This window comes from Lepisosteus platostomus, chromosome 9, assembly GCF_059453375.1.
Source record: "Lepisosteus platostomus isolate fLepPlt1 chromosome 9, fLepPlt1.hap1, whole genome shotgun sequence".
Lineage (NCBI taxonomy): Eukaryota > Metazoa > Chordata > Actinopteri > Semionotiformes > Lepisosteidae > Lepisosteus > Lepisosteus platostomus.
In genome coordinates, this window is record NC_142619.1 from 21737788 (window position 1) to 21757243 (window position 19456).

A 19456-nucleotide genomic window follows, 5' to 3' on the forward strand; every position below is an offset into this window, starting at 1 on the left:
AAGCAGTGAGACTGGCGAACACATTTAGCCATCCCCCTCGGACCACACCTACATCATCACCATCTACCTCTTTATGATTTCTTATCTATTGCACATCTCCAGTCACTGTTAACACGTCTGTATTGTTTACATTCAAACTGTCTACATGTTTACTTGCACATTGTCTATTGTTTGTTTGTACATTGTCTTGATGCACTGTTTGCACTTTGTCTTGTTTTTTACACTTGTTTTACAATCGAGAGACTTTCTGTAAGTAAGAATTCCATTGTACCAGTACCGGTTACACATGGCAATAAAGTTCAAGTTCAAGTTCACCAACAATGTGCAGCATCCACCTGGATGATGCGACAGCAGCCATACAGTAGTGCGCCAGAACGCTCACCACACATCACCTATCAGTGGGGAGGAGAGCAGAGTAATGAAGCCAATTCATAGGTGTTGATGATTAGGAGGCCATGTTTGGTAAGGGCCAATGGGAATTTGGCCAGGACGCCAGGGTTACATCCCTACTCTTTTCGAGAAACGCCTTGGGAATTTTAATGACCACAGAGAGTCAGGACCTCGTTTTTTTTACATCTCATCTGAAGGACGGCGCCTGTTTACAGTATAGTGTCCCCGTCACTATACTGGGGCATTACGACCCACATGGACCGCAGGGTGAGCGCCCCCTGCTGGCCCCACTAACACCTCTTCCAGCAGTAACCTTAGTTTTTCCCAGGAGGAACAATTACTTGTTCCTTTGCAGCCTACACATGCTGAAGCAGCTACCCAACTGAACTATTCTCCTTTGTTGTTATCTTTACATTACAATATACTGTAGTTGGCAAACTAATTCCATTTTAAAAACTACAGTAAATACAAAATTGCAGGAGTGCCAAATAGAAAGAGTGACGAGGAATTACAAAAAGGCTTACACAAAGTTTGAGAAGATACACGAATTGCTGGCAAATTTCTCTTGTCATGAAAGGGCTATGTGTTTTAAGGCAGTTTTTGAATGTCCTTATCAACACATGTGGGAAAGCAATAAAACAGCATATAGAATACTTAGGTATTTAGTAAAGGGTGTGGAATTAAAATTTAAAGGCAAGTTATGTTTTAAAATAACAAATAAAAAAAAATAGTCAGATCTCCTTAAGAATATTCTGTTCAGTTTTGGACACAAAAATACAAAAATGGATTTATAGTCTTAGAAAGATTTCAAACAAAAGCAACAAGAATGATTCTTGTCTCAGGGGACTGTCATACAGAAAAGGAAAGGGATCAACATCTTTTCAGTATAGAACAAAGGTGATTTAAGAGGTATTTTCTTCAAGTATTTAAGATTCTAGGGGGCATACAGTACTATTTATAGATCGTAAAATAGAATTCCACTCCTGAATACATTCATTTAGACACTCACAGTCTCAGTTTGAAATAGGCTTAAAATGAATAAGATGGATGAATTCCCTATTTTCATTTGTGAAGGGACTGAAAGTTGTGGTAGTATGCTTTCTAATAACTGCACATGTAATCTAACCGTTACATTGAAACTAGTATTGATTTCTGGTTGTCATTGTTTCACTGTTATATCCAGCACCATGCCTTTCCTTCTTCTGTATTGCTTCTAAATAAACTTCAAATAATATGAAAGTTACATGAAAGGTGAAATACTCTCACTGTATTTTTCACCCATTCCTGTGAGAAGGTTTAGAAGATTTAAGTTGACCTTGATTGAAGGAACATAGTGGATGGCTGTATCACAACATATAGATAAGAGCTGGTAGAAAGTGGGCTCATTAAAACCTCTAGGAGGGGGTATTACTATATCACTCATACAGGTCAGCATCCTTGGTCCTGGGGTTGTCATACTAACTTCCTTATTTGGCCATTCATGTGATGAAGATAAGGAAGACGAGAGTGGTAGTATTATGGGATGATGTCTGATGTAATGTAATATAGGAGGGTAGGAGGATTACATCAGATGGCTAAATGATAACTACATAATAATTACATACATAACTAATTAGTGTATACATAGGAAGTTACAGTAGAGGTGGGCAATAGTTAGCCAGCCACACCTACCTGAAAGTGTATTTAATGTCAGAACCTTGCTCTTATTCCTTGAGATTCCTGTGGATTACGGGACTCCTGCTGTGCACATTGTGCAAAAAGAAAGATTCTCCTCACTACTATCTGTGGTCTGATACATCCTAGGCGCTGTCCTGACAGTGTGTTTCCAGTCCTCACATTTGAAACATTGTTTTTTGTCGTATCTTATATTGTAATTAATAAAATATTTTTCTGCTATGATTCATATCATATTCATCTTAAATATCTGAATGAAGACGTCAAACAGTAAAATAAGATTATCTGCTATATAGGAGAGTATTCATCTTTATATTAGTTTTATTACCAAGCTGATATTGTTACAAACCTGGGGGTGTTGATTTGATAAAAGAAAGACGTTATCCAATCAAATTCTTGCTATGCAAGAAAATGACAAAGATTCATAATTTCACCACCTAAAGTGAGGGATATTCAAGTGTTACATGTCACATGTTCACTTTTGTCTGGCACAGCATTAACAATAAGTTAAACATAAAATTACACAACACACAACAGCTACACTGTACACAGATATTTATAGGTCAGCGAGTTTTAGAGTCCAGAAGACCTAGAAAATACCATAATGCTACCTTAATATTCTAACGTCAGCAAAACACCTTAACAGATTGAAGAGCGAATTTACAATCTAGCAAACTATATTGATCCTACCCAGGACTAAGTCTCCCTGTCTAAAACAGATGCTCAAAAATGAATAGGAACCAGTTTTCCTATGATATCACATAACTGAAAGAGGAGAGATATTTTTAAGCTTGAAATTATAGTCTTAGATATATCAGAATTTCCCAACATAAATAAGAAAACGAAGCTTTCTTATGTAATAATACATAACCAGTCAAGGTACTTATTTAGTGTTCAGATTACCTGAATAGAATCTGGTTTCAGGTCTGATTGCAAATAGGGGCTGGCTTACAGCAGGCTTCTGATGATCATTATGATATCTGTAGTTCAGGTGGGTAGCGTCAGCATGCGTAGGCTGCAAAGGAACAAGTAATAGGTTTATTCCATGCTGAAAAAAAGAAGAAAGGGAACACAACGTTTCGGCCGTGGAGCCTTCTTCAGGTGTGTGAAGGCGAAACGTTGTGTTCTCTTTCTTCTTTTTTCAGCATGGAATAAACCTATAACTTGTTCCTTATTATGATATCTGTCATCCTTTCTGTTGTTTATTGCTCTTTCTGAATGTCTGTTCCTTTATTTCTGCTGTGGTCCATTCCTACAGTATGTAGGCCGCCTTAGTAATCTCACAAGGAATAGCCACATCACTTTGGGAGTATTTCTGCATATTTACATAATACTCCAAAGTGTTCATGCATATGGCTGTATTAATGATTTAACACTGAAGTTAATTAACCTGGGCAAAATACTAGGACTCCTTTTGATCATACGTACCTATTGCCCTCTTTATATTCTCAAGACCCAGTTGATAGTTTCTTAACTACAGAAAAACTACATACGTTGTTCTTAAATTTCAAAATAAGGCAGTCAAGATGGAAACTGCAAAGAAGCTGATAATTATCTGATACTCGGCTGCCCATTTACTAGAACAATATTTATAGTATCACAATACATTTGAATAGTTATAATTGTCTTTATGTTCAGATTTAAACAAAAAACAGAATGAACTGTTCAGATCTTGTTTTGTATATCAGACAAGTAAGAAAATTAAGAATGATGAAAGAAAGGAATTCCTAAATTTAAAAGTTTGAATTAATTAATGATTCTAATGAATCTGAGAAGGACTAGATTATTTTAGTTTACCACCCATGACCTCTTTGTAATATTTCGAATGTCTTTAGTTTGCATGTTCGTTGATCTTGTATTTTGTTTCTCTGCCATCGAACAGTACATAACCTATTTTCTATTACCCAATTCTTGTCAACTTTTACAATCTTTTCAACTATGCCACCTTATTAAAGATGTCAAATTCCTTATTGAAAATTCATAAAGCCATTGGGAGAAAAATGATGTGGAAAAACCACAAAATAGCAATAGAAAACCGAGTCATTGCACAAAACTAAGTGGGGAAAAAAGGCATTAGAAATCAGAAAGGAATTTGCATTGATTTCAGTTACAAAGGTAAAGTAAAATATTATATAAATAGCTGTTTAAACAGTCGTGAACAAAAACGCAACTGTACAAATATCTTGCAACTCAGCCATTAGTCATAGTCCAGATATACTATGACAAGGCTTAGGGTTAAAAAAAGAAGAAGCCATCCACCCCATCTAAGTCAGAAGATAGTGTATAGTTATTTGTAGTAATTTGTATATTTACATTGTTAGTATGTAGTAATTGCTAGTATTTCATTTATGCTACAGTGCCATCGAGATGGTTTATAAAAGAAGTCAGGTTATTGGCTTTAATGATATGGCTGTGTAACTTGTTCCAAATTTAGTTAATCCTTCTGTTAAAGATGTTCTCAATTTAGTGTTCTTAAACTAATGTGTTTCCCTAATTTTCCGCGCTGCTTGCAATTAGCATATTTTAGTTTATGTTTTCAAGTTATGATTAAAATACTCACATTTAAAAACAAAACTAAATCAAATGTGAATATATAATTTGTATTTCAACAAAACATGACATCATGGGAAGAGGGCATATTGTAAGACATTGCATATACACATATTGCTTAAAAGTGTACAAATGTTTTATGTGTTTGAGGACTTTCCTACCTCACTGTGTTAGTCTATGTCATATATTAAGCATCGTATCTGTACATCAAAATTTAAATTATGAAAATAGTTTCATGCAGGCTTATCAATTTCTGCTGGTTCCCAGGACAAATATGATTAATTCTTTGTATCAGAGTTACATTGTTACATACACCTAAAAAATAAAGATGAAAATACATGTTCTGAATATTTTAATTAAAAAGCTTCAGGACAAATCTGTAAACTAGCCAAGCACAGAAAATTATAGGTACTTACTCAGAGTCTAGGTTGAGCCATTTGCCAGCTGTGACTGGGATTCAAGAAGAAAAATCTTAATTAGACTAGACATGTAATCTATTTCATAACTTTTATTCTGCAATTGCTTTCTATGAAGTTGTTTTTTTTCATGAATAGTTTGATATACATGAGTATCAATGTTAATAAAAACTGGCATTATATATAGATTTGTTTTCTAACATCAATAAACATTTTATAGCATACTATTTTGCCATAACATATTGGTAACATTGTATATTATTTGTTTAGATTATCATTGAAATCAAACTTAAACATTTCCAAATATTTATTTTCTGCAAAAGGTATTTATTACATATTTTTAAATAATGCTTGACTTTTCAAAAGAAAACAAAATTGTTGATTTGGCTTTTGAACGCAATGCACTTGAAGGCCAAAATAAACCATTTCTTTCACTTATTATTATACCTCATCATGCTCAATCTCCATAATCCACATGCTGCCTTCCAGAAAGCCACTGGTGTGTGTTTCACATTCAAGCAGCATGTAACTGACATCACAAAGACAGTACCAGAGCTATGCGATCTGATAATGATCTGATTCTCACCAGGAAACATTGAAAAGACAGGCTGGACTTTGTTTCTGACCCACACAATTAGGAACTCTGTCATCAATATAAAACAGAACATACAGTAGAGGACTATGAAATTCTGAATATTTTTAATGAATTTGTTTAATGAAAATAAGCTTTGCAACACATACAGGCAGCAATTCCAAATGTTGGAAGTCTTATATGCATGCTTAAGAAAGGTAGATGTCAGTCTTTGACCTGCCATATCGCTAGACTCAAGTGCTCAGTAATCCAAAACAATCTACTAGAGATCTTCGGGCTGATTTTACTACTTATATCTTATCTATGGCTAGCAGCCATATCACCCTGCAACTCACAACTGGCAACCCACTGAAGCTAAGAAGGTGTGAGTCTGGTCAGTACCTGGATGGGAGACCTCATGGGGAAAAACTAAGGTTGCTGCTGGAAGAGGTGTTAGTGGGGCCAGCAGGGGGTGCTCACCCTGTGGTCCATGTGGGTCCTAATGCCCCAGTATAGTGACGGGGAAACTATACTGTAAACAGGCACTGTCCTTCGGATGAGACGTAAAACCGAGGTCCTGACTCTCTATGGTCATTAAAAATCCCAGGGCGTTTCTCGAAAAGAGTAGGGGTATAACCCAGGCGTCCTGGCCAAATTTCCCATTGGCCCTTACCAATCATGACCTACTAATAATCCCCATCTATGAATTGGCTTCATTACTCTGCTCTCCTCCCCACTGATAGCTGATGTGTGGTAAGCGTTCTGGTGCACTATGGCTGCCGTCGCATCATCCAGGTGGATGCTGCACATTGGTGGTGGTGGAGGGGAGTCCCCATTACCTCTAAAGCGCTTTGAGTGGAGTATCTAGAAAAGCGCTAGATAAGTATAAGCAATTAATTAATTAATCTTGTTTATCAATGTTATGTGCATCATAGGGGCAAGCCTGTTTATCTTCTTACAGTAATGTTTAAGAATGGGAGACCCACGTCATGTGAAAATATAATTTAATTAGTTTCAGATGTGCCATCCTGCAGAAGTGGAAAGATATAGCACCTGCTTTTATTTGACTCCTCGTGCAACCACTGAAAATGGACATTGGAGAGCTTTTAATGAAACACCACTAGATCCTTTGCTGAAAGCTGCTAATTAGCCATTAGCTTTTCAGAGTACAGAATTCAATTTCCTGTGAACAAAACAGTTTTAAAGAGACGTTTTTTTTTATAGGGCAGTCTAATTAAAAAGCTTAGTTAATTAGCAGTATTTTTATTGGGTAGAGTAAGAGGAAGTAATAAAATGGTTTCAAATAATGAATTAATCACTGTAGAGCTGTGTTATCCATTAAGAATGTTAAGTTTCAAGTATCTTTAAAAATGTAGAAATGTAATTTGTGATGTGCTGTGATGGACTGGAACCCCATGCAGGGTGTGTCCCACCTTGTGCCCATTGCTTGCTGGGATTGGCTCTGGTTCCCCTGCAACCCTATAATGTATAAAAGAGCTAAAAAATTGATGGATGGATTAATGACAGATACAAAATAAATGCACATCTAGTAAGCCATGTGTGATTTTCCAAGTTTATTAAGAAGGAATAGAAATGCAAAAAACACGGAATTCCCATTACAGATCTGAGGGAATGCCACACCATTCTGGCACAGTAAGATGACAGTTTTTTTCTGTATTGTACCAAAAGTGTCTCCTCTGAGAGTGTTCAGATTGATTATATAAAATGAAAAAATAGACACCAGACTATTGGTGACGAGACATCTCAGTCGCCAGAAAACTTGGTGTGTTCTTTTTCAATTATCAACCTGTCTGGTGGTGGCTATGTGTCATCTCACCCACTCAGGTAATCGTGAAGCAATCTAAAAATACATTCACACATTAGCATCAATGGAGACTAAAGTCTGCTAGCAGGGCTGTAAAATATGCATAATGCCTCCTGACTCACATTCACAGATCCATTTATAGATACATGCATGTGTAATTAAGCATTCGTGTGGTGTGTATGGGAAAATCACTGCACTGACACAAGCATATCATTTGCAGGTTCATATTGGTAACTGCTCACTAGCAAGCATGTGTTATATGTAATCATTTTCACTTCCCATCTGTTCTAGTTTCCCTTCTCACTTCTGTTATTATTAGAAGGTGGCATTTCTGTAATAATAAACTGCTGTTTTCAGACATTTCTGCAAATGCAAGAATTCTCCAGATACCATTGAGAAAATATCAGACGTATGACTTAATCATAAGGTTTCCTAAAGAACATAAGAACTGATAGACACAAGGCCATGGTTTGTTTGCTACTTAGTAGGATCTCATCCATTCATTTCTTATGAATATATTATGAAATGTTTTGTTATGCCCAGAGAAAGTATTGGAGTTCTTGTCTGCTTGTGAACTTTTCTTTTATTTCCTGAGAATAAAATGAATAAAGTGTCACTACATTAGCATTTTAGGAAATGTGCGTTCATGATTTTTTTTGCAGAATACAGCAATGATGTGTGCATGCATCGAAAACACGTACTGTAGCTCTGATGGATTTAAACCATTTGCAATGACACTGAGCCACAATGAGAGTTACTGTAGAGAGGGAATGGACTATAGAAATGTTGGTGCCAAGAACGTTGCAATGTGAAGACACTAATGAATCAAGATCATCTGAGGAATTCACCATATTCCAACGACTACACAATCAGGCATCATGTGCCATGAAAGTGTTAACAGACACATTATAAAAATATACTTAGTATAGACCACTTAGTTTTATGTACAGATAGGTAGACTATTGTTGTTAGTAATTTTATATAATGAGAATACATCAGAAATACTGTACATAAGTGTTTTTCTGAACAGCTGTGCAATTATATTAGTTGCATAATTGTGTGGCATTTGCATTTTGATTGGTCGAAACTCCTTGTGGTCTGCATACAATGTTTTATTCATCAGTCTATGCATACAAATTTCATGTCTCTGGTCTATTAATGGAGACATACATTCTGCTTATGTAGAAGTATCTGATTTGAATGTTCCATGTGAATCATATACACAAATTTCACACTTTCTTGAGAAACTGGTTTATAAATGATTAGAACATGTCAATCAAAACTGACAGCAGATCTAACTTTCCTTCTGAGGGAACTTGTAGATTTGGAGGTTTTTTTTGTGGTTTAGGCCAGTAGAGGGCATGCTAGGGTTACTGCAGTGACATAGAGCTACATTTCCAAATCAGCACAAGGTTATGAAAGGAATCAACTCCAGTTGAATACAAAACTCCACTATAAAAGCATTCAGCAAGGGTTGTCTGTTCTGCTGTTGACATAGACCGCTGAATCCTTGTGGTAACACAGTGCCTATGGTGGAAGGGGCTTATTAGTCTTGTAAGGCGAAATAATAAATGTAAACTAAATGCTGCTGTGACAAGGGTGTTAATCATACTTGTTTGGGAAGTGCCCAATGTCAACATAATGAACTGGTTGAATAGATTACAAGTTTCATGCTTAAGGGGAAATGGGAATGCCAACATCAAGATCAAGTTAGTGTTAATGTCAGAGATGGTCCAACCTCAGCCCTGGTTCTGTATTTCACTGTATTTAAAGGGGGGATTTTGTGTGTAGTTGCCTCAATGCCATGTTATTGGCTAAGGAGGACCTGCCACACTCCTCTAATGATTTCTGAAACCTGAAGATGTGGTAAAATGTTGCAGTAAATATTTACTTGTGATGGAAAAATTACTGATTAGTCAATTAGCTGCAGGTTGCAGGCATAATGAACTGAAAATCAATATATATTGGTTGATATATTAAATATCAGGAGATTAACATAAACAGATGACTCAATATTATAGAGTTAACATTTTTTAATCTTATTGGAAGCACTTTCTGTGTTCTCTAGTAGACATTAAACAGCAATATAGTTTTTTTATCAAAGCTTTAATTACCATTTTATATGTTGATATTCTTTATTTCAGGTGCAATTATTTAACCCACTCTTATATTAAAATATAATATATAAAATATATAAATATATAAATATAAAAAGATTACAGAATAATTTAACAGATTAACTATAGGGTCTACAGTGCCTTGCAAAAGTATTCACCCCCCTTGGACTTTTTCACATTTTATTGTGTTACAGCATGGAACCATGATGTATTTACCTGAGAATTTTTGCCACTCATCAACACAAAGTACTCTATAATGTCAAAGTGAAAAAAATCCAGACATTTTACTAAATTAAATTAAAAATTAAAAACAGAAAATAATTGAATGCTTATGTATTCACCCCCAGATTTAATACTTGGTATTAAATTACCTTTGGCAGCAATTACAGCTGTGAGTCTCTTTGGGTAAGTCTCTATCAGCATTGACACTGGGATTTTTGCCCATTCTTCTCGGCAAAAGTGTTCAAGCTCCATCAAGTTGGATGGGGATCGTCTGCCACCACCATGCTTCACTGTAGGGATGGTGTTATCACGGTGATGTGCTGTTAGGTATGCGCCAAACATGAGGTTCAATTTTGGTCTCACCAGACCATCGAATCTTCCTCCAAATTGTTGAGTCTCTCACATGCCTTTGGGCAAACTCCAGCCGAGATGTGATATGAGTTTTTTTCAAAATGGCTTTCTTCTTACCACACTTCTGTACAAGCGAGATTTATGAAGTGTGTGTGCTATTGTTGTTTTGACATGCAGAGTTTCTTCCATCTCTTCATGGAGGCCACTTGGTGGCCTCCCTTACTAAGGCTCTTCTTGCCTGGACACTCAGTTTTGAAGGACGGTCAGTTTTGGGCTGATTCACAGTTGTTCCATATTTTCTCACCTTTTTAATGATGGACCACTGTGTTTTGAGGTTTATTCAGTGCCTTGAAAATTTTATTATATCCTTGCCCTGACTGGTATTTTTTTAAGAACCTTGTCTCAGATATGCTTGAAATGTTTTCTTGGTCTTCATGGTGTAGTGTTTCCTTGGAAATGCACTAACTAAGTGGGGAAGCTCCCAGACACAGGTGTATTTATTCTGAAATCATATGAAACACCTCAACTGCACACAGGTGGACTCCAGTCAAGTTATGTGGCTTGGAGAAGAGAGTTGGTTACTTCAGAGGTAATTCGGTGTGTCAAAGCAAGGGGGTGAATACTTATGCATTCAATTATTTTCTGTTTTTTATTTTTAATTTAGTAAAATGTCTGGATTTTTTTTTCACTTTGACATTATATAGTATTTCATGTTGATGAGTGGCAGATATTCTCAGTTAAATACATCATGGTTCCATGCTGTAACACAATAAAATGTGAAAAAGTCCAAGGGGGGTGAATACTGTATATCCTACAGAATATCTAAATGTCTAGTAGATCATTTTCATCAGGTTAGGCATACACTTGTTTGTCCTGTAGAAGAGTTTTAACATTTCTATAGTACTTATTTTTGTAATCATATAGCTAAAAGTAATTACTTTAATTACTTTCAATGAAAGTAACATAAATAAGAATATCCTTGTAATAATATAAATAATATAAAAATAATTCACAACTCCAGGCTCCATGGCCAAATCGTTGTTTTCTTTCTTCTTTTTTTTCAGCATGGAATAAACCTATTACTTGTTCCTTTGCAGCCAATGCATGCTGACGCAGCTACCCACCTGAACATATAAAAATAATTTATCTTTATCAATCTAAAGATATGAAAGTCTAATAAAATAAACCCTGATGTCACATTTTGACATTGCAAATGTCTATTTTAGCTTCAAAGGCATGCTTTAGCAATGTTGCATGTTGGCTGCCTTTGAAAAATATTCTTATTTCTGAAAAAAGAACTGGTGTTCAGCTACTAAGCAAATGATCTGACATTACTAAAATATCAGCATTGCATTGTCTGATAGCTGTTAGCTACTATACTTTCAATAAAAGGTAATTTTCTTCACTGGGTAAATTAAAGCTGGTAGTAATTAACATGAAGTGATTTATGTACTCGTTCAATAACTACTGTCTGCTGTACAGGTCAGGAGCTAGACTCTTGATAAAACTTACCTGATTAGTTAATGCTGCCATCTAATGGACAAAACCTGTAAATCTGATCCTGAAATGCACTAATGTATCAAATAAATGTCTAAGGTTTAAAAAAAAAAAAAAAATAGATAAAATCATGGAAAATATTAACAGAAATAACGTGTTAACTTCATGAGAGGTTTTCAGGATAGAATGTAACACAATGGTAGAGTATATGGTATGGTGTACGCCAGCAACCAAATCACCCTGCAACTCACAACTAGCAACCCCCTGAAGTTAAGCAGGTGGGAGCCTGGTCAGTACCTGAATGGGAGACCTCCTGGGAAAAACTAAGCTTGCTACTGGAAGAGGTGTTAGTGGGGCCAGCAGGGGGTGCTCACCCTGCTGTCTATGTGGGTCCTAATGCCACAGTATAGTGATGGAGACAAAAAGGTGCTGTCCATTCATCCATTTTTTAGCTGCTTTAGCCAGTAAAAGGTCGTGGGGGAGCCGGAGTCTATCTAAGCAAGCAACAAGGACAAGGAGTGATACTCCCAGGATGCAAGTCTATCTCACACAAACATGCACACACTCACACCAGGGCCGATTTTCCTAGAAGACAATTACACAGCCAGTACATCTTTGGACAGTGGGAGGAAACTGAAGCACCCAGAAGAAATCAAAGTAAACACTGGGAGAACATACAAACCACACAGATATTACCCAGGACCGGAACTGAACAAAGGGCCCCAGAGCTGTGAGATAGTAATAGTAGTATAAAGCGACACCATTCGTCAAACTTTTGACAGGTACCACGCCCCCCTTTTTCCAGCCAATGGGAGTCAGCGGTGGGTGGATGTCCCGCCCCCTTGCCAGCCAATGGCATGTTGTTATGTGTCCATGTCCCGCCCCCTCAGGAGCCAATGGTGTGTCGTTAAGGGTTGGAACTCCCGCCTTCCCTCCCGGCAGGTCAGTCCAGAGCCTCAGGGTCCCAAAGCCCCAAGGCGGCGCATCCCTCGCTTTAGGTGTGTGAAAGTGTGTATTGGTTTGGAAGGGGACCATGGCTGCAGCGGGGTTGAGTGCGCTCTATTATAACCCTAGGGAATCGGGTAGTTACGGCGGTGTGGGGAGTCTGGTGAGGGCTGCGAGATCCCGGGGTGTGAGCGGCGCCAGCCGCGGCCGGGTGGCCGAGTGGTTGTCCGGCCAGGCTGCTTATACGCTACACAAGCCGTGTCTCAAAAGCATCAGGGTTGTAAGCACACACACACTGACTGCTTAAAGTCTCACGGAAAGAACTCGCAGGACAAACACCATGTGAAATGTGAACCGCTTTATTTCAACAGTGGGTTTTCAAACACAGAAACAGCGCAGCACACTTTTTACACAAGCTACAGACTCCTGTTTGCAAGTATGTGAAATGTGAACTGCTTTATTTCAACAGTGGGTTTTCAAACACAGAAACAGCGCAGCATCACTTTTTACACAAGTTACAGACTCCAGTTTGCGAGTATGTGAAATGTGAACCACTTTATTTTTAACAGTGGGGGTTTCAAACACAGAAACATTGCAGTACACATGCGTTACCGGCTCCTGTTTGCATTCAACAATTAAATGTTGGTGCGGAAAATTAGTTCAGCACGCGTAACCACCACCCCAACATTGATTTGAGGCATCTGAAAAAGCATTCATAACCCCCTTCCGCTCCCCATGTCTAAAGCCATGCGAACCACACTGGGCGATCCCAGTAGCAGAGCAAAAAAAGTTGCCTGCGTAATCAGCGGGATTGTGTTACCACAGGTTCTGTGCAAAACAAGCTGTATTTTGGAATACACACTGTAGAACCCCCCAGGCTTCCGTTTCTGATCTGAAAACATCAGATCTGCAATAATTTCACTCAAGTTCTTGACATACACATCTATCTCTTTAACAAATTTAAGGACATTAGCATTCGACTCTTTGTTTTGCATATCAAGCTTTGTAGAGAGAAGTGTGTAAAGCACTCTTAGCAAGAATTCAGGCGTATACATTCGAAATTCTTCATTCTTCGGACGATGGACCACCCGGGTCTGTAAAACAGAGTGAAAGCTGTATTCACATTTTACATACTGTAGATCTTTTTTTTTTGCATCTGTAAAAATAAGAATAGTGTTTCTTTTGCAACGCATCAAAAGTCACGTCTACTAATTTTTCATCCAGCTGTTCAAGTATGGTGTGTACATGCTCGTATGGGGAGCGGTCGTCAATTATGTTTACCAGCAACTGTTTTATGCCCCGCTCAGTGTCATTTGTAATGGTGTACGAACCCAGACACCTGGCAGTGTACAGAACAGCCGATAAAATTCGGGCTAAACTGAGAGACTGACAGGCAACATTATAGCGACAGACAGGCATGTGTGACCCCGCTGACCGGGATGGTCAATCAAACAGGTCGGGCAGTCATCAACCAGGACGCCCTTTAAACAGTGTTTGAAGATGCAATAAACTACTGCTTTCACAATCTGGGCCATAACATTGGGCTCATTAGGGACATCGTTAGCTAAACCTGGTTGGGCATCAGCTTTATTAACATTTGGCCGAACACACAAGCATAGACACGAAACATTCAGTTGTGCTGGTAGTCTGAAGATTGACCCGTCGACCTCCTCTTTATTCTAATAAAGGAAAAAGAAAAGGAAGGCTTAACAAAATAGACACGCTTTGTACCTAAAATATCGAGCATTTAACGCACTTTTGAGATAAGGTATTTCGTTAATATTTACCATTTGTAGCGAGGTATCATTGCTAGCACCCGGCAGTTCTTCAATATCTGGTACCCCATCTGAACTCACACGCTCGCCGCTGTCACACGGCGCAAAGGGCACGGTCGGGTTTTGCTAAAAAGAAGACCAAGTATTAAAATGACATACGCTAAGCGCCGATACAACTACACGATCAGAAAAAATATTTTAGTCGCCTACCTCTTCACTTTGTAGAGCAGTGGACCCCGATGTTTCTCCACACAAAGAAGCCATCTTCGCAGCTCGCAACAACGGGCGGTGTCTGACAGCTCCAGGGACGCGCTGCGACCCTGTCAAGCCGGAGCGTTTAAGAATACGCGGCAATGGTAACCACACCTACATAACACAAGACATTTTTCAATTGGCTGTGTTGCTTTAGAACGACCCCCCCCCCCCCATCGTTTTATCGAGAGCGAAAAGTATTCACTTATCAGTTTATAAGTTTTAAAGTTTAAAAGTATTAACACACAACACAAACACAAATGATGTGTTTGCCCAGAAAATAAATTTTAAACACACGGGGTTAGTCTTAAAGTTTTTAAAATAATGTAATAAGACACAGTTTATTTTTAATAACACATTCGCGACAGCTTTTTTCAAAAGTTTGAGATAAATTTCCACACACCGCAAGAGTAAAAGTCTTTAAGGTATTAACAGGCAACAAATGATGGGGTGTTGTTCTTTATACTTTAACGGATTTGTCTTAAAGTTTTAAAATCACGTATTAGAGATATTTTGGAGACGGTGGGGGGTTAGTTAAAGGCTCTGGAATGCAGAGTAGGGGGGAGGGGGGCTAAAATTGATCTCAGGGAAAGTTTATAAACATTTTATATTCATGTAAAGTTTTCTAATTTATAATCACCACATGTATTTCACACAAAAATGTTCTTAACATCGCATCGCAAAAAAATAAAACCTCAAAATGTCAATCTTGGTTTGTGAACACGTCGCTATAAAGAATAGATACATTTTCTTATAGCGATACCGTTAATAAAAAACATTTTGCTTAATAATATTCTTAGCGGTCTGTTGGTGAATCAATCACAGACACCGAGGTACGTTTTAACCGCTATGAAATTTAGACACCGTTGTATGTCTTAAAATAATATAGATTTTAACATTATAACGGTCTAAATCGTTTTCTAAAATGTTTCTTAAAATAAATTCTACAGACCAGTACGTGCACGCCCAATGATACCTAAGATTAATGGTTTTATGGGGGGCCATGTGTGTTTCTTAGAAGAGAATGTTTATCGGTTTGGGATATAAGTACCAGCGGTGTAACAGGCGAAGTTTTGGCTGGATTCCAATTCTTACAGTCTCGCGTTATTGCCTAACTCGTCAGAATGGATCACGCCGATCAATTACAACAGTCTGAAGATAGTCTATTTACAGACTGAACACTGTTCGATTTGATAGACGAATTTCAGCAGTATGTATATTTGTCTTATTGTGAGAAAATTACGACGTCATGGTGCATGTCTCATGTTAGCTATAGTTGCAAAACCTTGTATAATATTTGTATACTAGGCAATATTGAATAATTTATAATGGAATTACCAGGGAGTTGTTCTGTAATGTGGTCGTGACTGTGTGTATCCATTCATTTCCATTAGCCCCAAAAACCACAGCTGTAAAAAGACCAGTTACGGCGCAACCCAACACTGGTGAGTAATTACGACAATGTTTTGAATAGCTTTACGACCATGTGAGTCTTAAAGACACAGGGGTACTTTCTCCACACCAATACACGCATGTGTCTATTCCACAGACGCAGGCGAAGGGACAAGTCGCTACATGTTTAAAAAACCTTGTTTGGGGTTTACAATACCACCGCAAAACCTTGTGGAGACACATGCAGATGTTCAAGTCATACCAGAGGGTGTGGAGCATATTATCAGATCGCCTGGGAGAAGAGGTCGGTATTATATAAAACATTCTTTTAGCATGCCCATTTAAACGTGTCTATAATAAAAATCCCCACCGTTTTTGTATTTTTTGGTAATTTGCGGTGTTGAGTTCTTTCACTAATGGTATTTTCCCTCTCTGTGCAGAACCCAAACCTTCAAAAAATAAACTGCGATGCCGAGCCAACATGTTAACGGGGTCAACGAGCTTAAAACATCTGAAATCAACAATCAAAGGTTAATATAATTTAAGCGTGGTCAAGATGTGTTATGATCCACTTATGGCAAATGTTACTTCTTTTGTTAGAATGTTAATTCGCTGAAAGATCCTAGTTCGTGTAGTTTTCTGTTCGGGAGTGTTAAAAAGCCTTATTTTAAAACTGCTTAGCTTTTAAAGTTAAAAGCGACTGGTCTGTGCCAGGGGTCTATATGCCGTTAACCATGCCGCTTGACCCAGTAGCGTCATCACAGTCTTAAAGGAAACCGGTGTAACAACATGTCCGGGTAACTTGTTCCATTCACCCGCAGCCCTTTGTGTAAGGATGCGCCACATGTGTGGCATTTTGATCATAGTTATCATAGTTTTCTGATTTTTACTGTTTAAATTTCATTGATTGTTGTGTTGAAAAGTCTTTTATTCTTATCACAGTGTAGTTTTCTGATTTTGAGATATGGAGCATGGGTGTGGTATTAAAAAGTCTTTTATTTATTTACACAGCACCTGTATCGACAAACGGCGAAACAAATGTGGCGGAAACGTCGGACCCTAAGGTGCTGACTGCATCGAAGATGGCTGTTAATACTCTGCCAAAAACCAAATGTGTCAAGCCTTTGGAGCAAAATAATAACACAATTAGAGACTTGGTGCTTGGTGATGTGGAGACTCGGGAGTGCGGTATATTGCACAGTTAGTATCAAAGGTGGGCACGGTATTTGGATCACGATTTGTCTCTGTCGGCTCCCGCAAGTGGGTTCACTACTTGGTTTCGGTTTCACTGGCCGAATCCGTAACAGAATACTGAGCCATTTAACATGGACCCAGCGGAGCAAGAGGAATTTCGCTCAGTTTTGGATCAGCACTGGCAAGCTTTACTCCAGTTACAGGCTTCAGTACAACAGTTTTCAGCGCACCTGTCGGCAATGCCGCCTACCAGTAATAGTGAAAGTAACGCTGGAGCTGCCACTTCGGCTCCGCCCCCGCCAGCTTCTACACCTGCTCCTCGACCTCTTCCACTTACACCCCCTGACAGGTTTGACGGCAACCCTACGAAATGTCGAGGCTTCTTGGCACAGTGTGCGCTGGTTTTCAGGCTCAATCCGGTAACTTTTTTTTCTCCTCAAGACAAGATTGCCTTCGTAGTTTCTCTGTTAACTTGCCGTGCTCTGGAATGGGCTACTGCCTTACTAGATCGCGGGGCTCCTGAGGTACAGGACTATGATCTCTTTTTAGAGAAATTAAAGGGTTTTTTTTGCCATTTCTCAGCTGGACAAGACTCCGCCTACCGCCTCTCAGCTATCCGCCAGGGCTGCAGGTCTGCACAGGATTATGCCATAGACTTTCAAGTAGCAGCAGCAGAGACTCACTGGGATAATGAGGTCCTAATTTTTCTTTTCCTGCAAGGATTATGTGAAGAAATAATGGATCACCTGGTAACTATGCTACAGTCGGGCAGAACTTTGGAGGAAGTAATTTCCCAGGTGTTGAAGTTAGACTTTAGACTTCGTCAGAGGAATAGAGAAAGATCTCAGACACAGATACAAGAGGTTCTTCGGCCACCACCTACCAACACACTAGACTCGGAACAACCTATGGAAATTGCCCACGCCCGGTTAACTCCAGAAGAAAGAGAGAGACGCAGACGAGAGGGCCGCTGTATGTACTGTGGAAAATTAGGACACTTTAAAGCTGACTGCCCTGCCTTATGTTCGTCTTTGAGGCGCCTCCCAACTGCTCAAGATCCTGTGGTGAGTGAGTTAACTCAATCCTCTAAGTTTTCCTCAGGATTTTCTATTATGTCTACATTGTTTTGGGGTAATAAACAGACCCCACTTCTTGCTTTTATTGACTCGGGGGCAGCGGGGAACTTCATCGACGCCTCCTTAGCTCAAGCTTGGAATCTGCCCCTGACCCAGGTGACTCCTCCTCTTCGTGTACAATCTATTGATGGTTCCCCAGTGTCTCCAGGACTTATAAGATGGCAAACTGACTTAATAAGATTGCAAATTGGCGCCACACATGTTGAAGATATCTGGTTTTATCTCCTCAAGACCCCATCACATCCCCTTGTACTAGGCTTTCCCTGGCTCCAACAGCATGACCCTACCATTTCATGGTCCCTTAGAGAAATTTTAACTTGGGGACCCCAATGTATTGGTAGTTGCTGTCGTCTGCCTGTAAGAGTTGCACTCATGGAAACGTCCCCTTCTGGCGTTCCTACGATACCCCCCCAATATTCTGATCTACAGGAAGCCTTTAATGAGCAAGAGGCCTTGGCTCTCCCACCCCACCGACCTTATGACTGTGCCATCGACCTTTTGCCAGGATCTATTCCTCCTAAGGGTCGTATATTTCCGCTCTCCAATACGGAATCCGAGGCCCTGAAAGTATATATACAAGATTCTCTAAAGGCTGGAATTATACGCCCATCTACTTCACCTGCTTGTGCCAGTTTCTTTTTTGTGGAAAAGAAGGATGGTGGGCTCCGTCCCTGTATTGATTATCGTGGCCTTAATGAGATCACTATTAAAAACCGGTACCCTTTGCCCCTAATTCCGGCAGCACTTGAGTCCGTGCATGGGGCCAAGATCTTCACCAAACTGGATCTACGGGGGGCCTATAATTTAATCCGTATTCGGGAAGGGGACGAGTGGAAGACGGCATTTATGACAACCCATGGACATTATGAGTATTTGGTCATGCCTTTTGGTTTGGTAAATGCCCCGGCAGTGTTTCAAACCTTTATTAACGATATTTTTCGTGATCTGCTACAAAGGTTTGTCTTGGTATACCTTGATGACATTCTAATTTTCTCCAATACCTTCCAGGATCATGTTCTCCATGTCAGAGAAGTACTCTCCCGACTCATAAAGAATGAACTTTATGTCAAACTGGAGAAGTGCACTTTTAATGCTTCTAGGATTCACTTTTTAGGTTACATCATCTCTCCAGAAGGGGTAGAAATGGAC

The 19456-nt window shown here is 38.9% G+C and overlaps 2 long non-coding RNA genes across 2 annotated transcripts; one reads left to right on the forward strand and one right to left on the reverse strand.

Annotated features, from left to right (window-relative positions):
• Positions 1–14024: 14024 nt before the first annotated feature.
• On the reverse strand, positions 14025–14671 carry LOC148654636 (uncharacterized). Its single transcript, XR_015941396.1, has 3 exons — positions 14544–14671; positions 14346–14459; positions 14025–14237 (listed from the first exon to the last, which is right to left on the reverse strand). It is a non-coding gene; the product is annotated as an uncharacterized LOC148654636 (long non-coding RNA).
• A 1434-nt stretch (positions 14672–16105) lies between these two features.
• LOC148654637 (uncharacterized) lies at positions 16106–17144 on the forward strand. Its single transcript, XR_015941397.1, has 3 exons — positions 16106–16281; positions 16418–16507; positions 16989–17144. It is a non-coding gene; the product is annotated as an uncharacterized LOC148654637 (long non-coding RNA).
• Positions 17145–19456: the final 2312 nt, after the last annotated feature.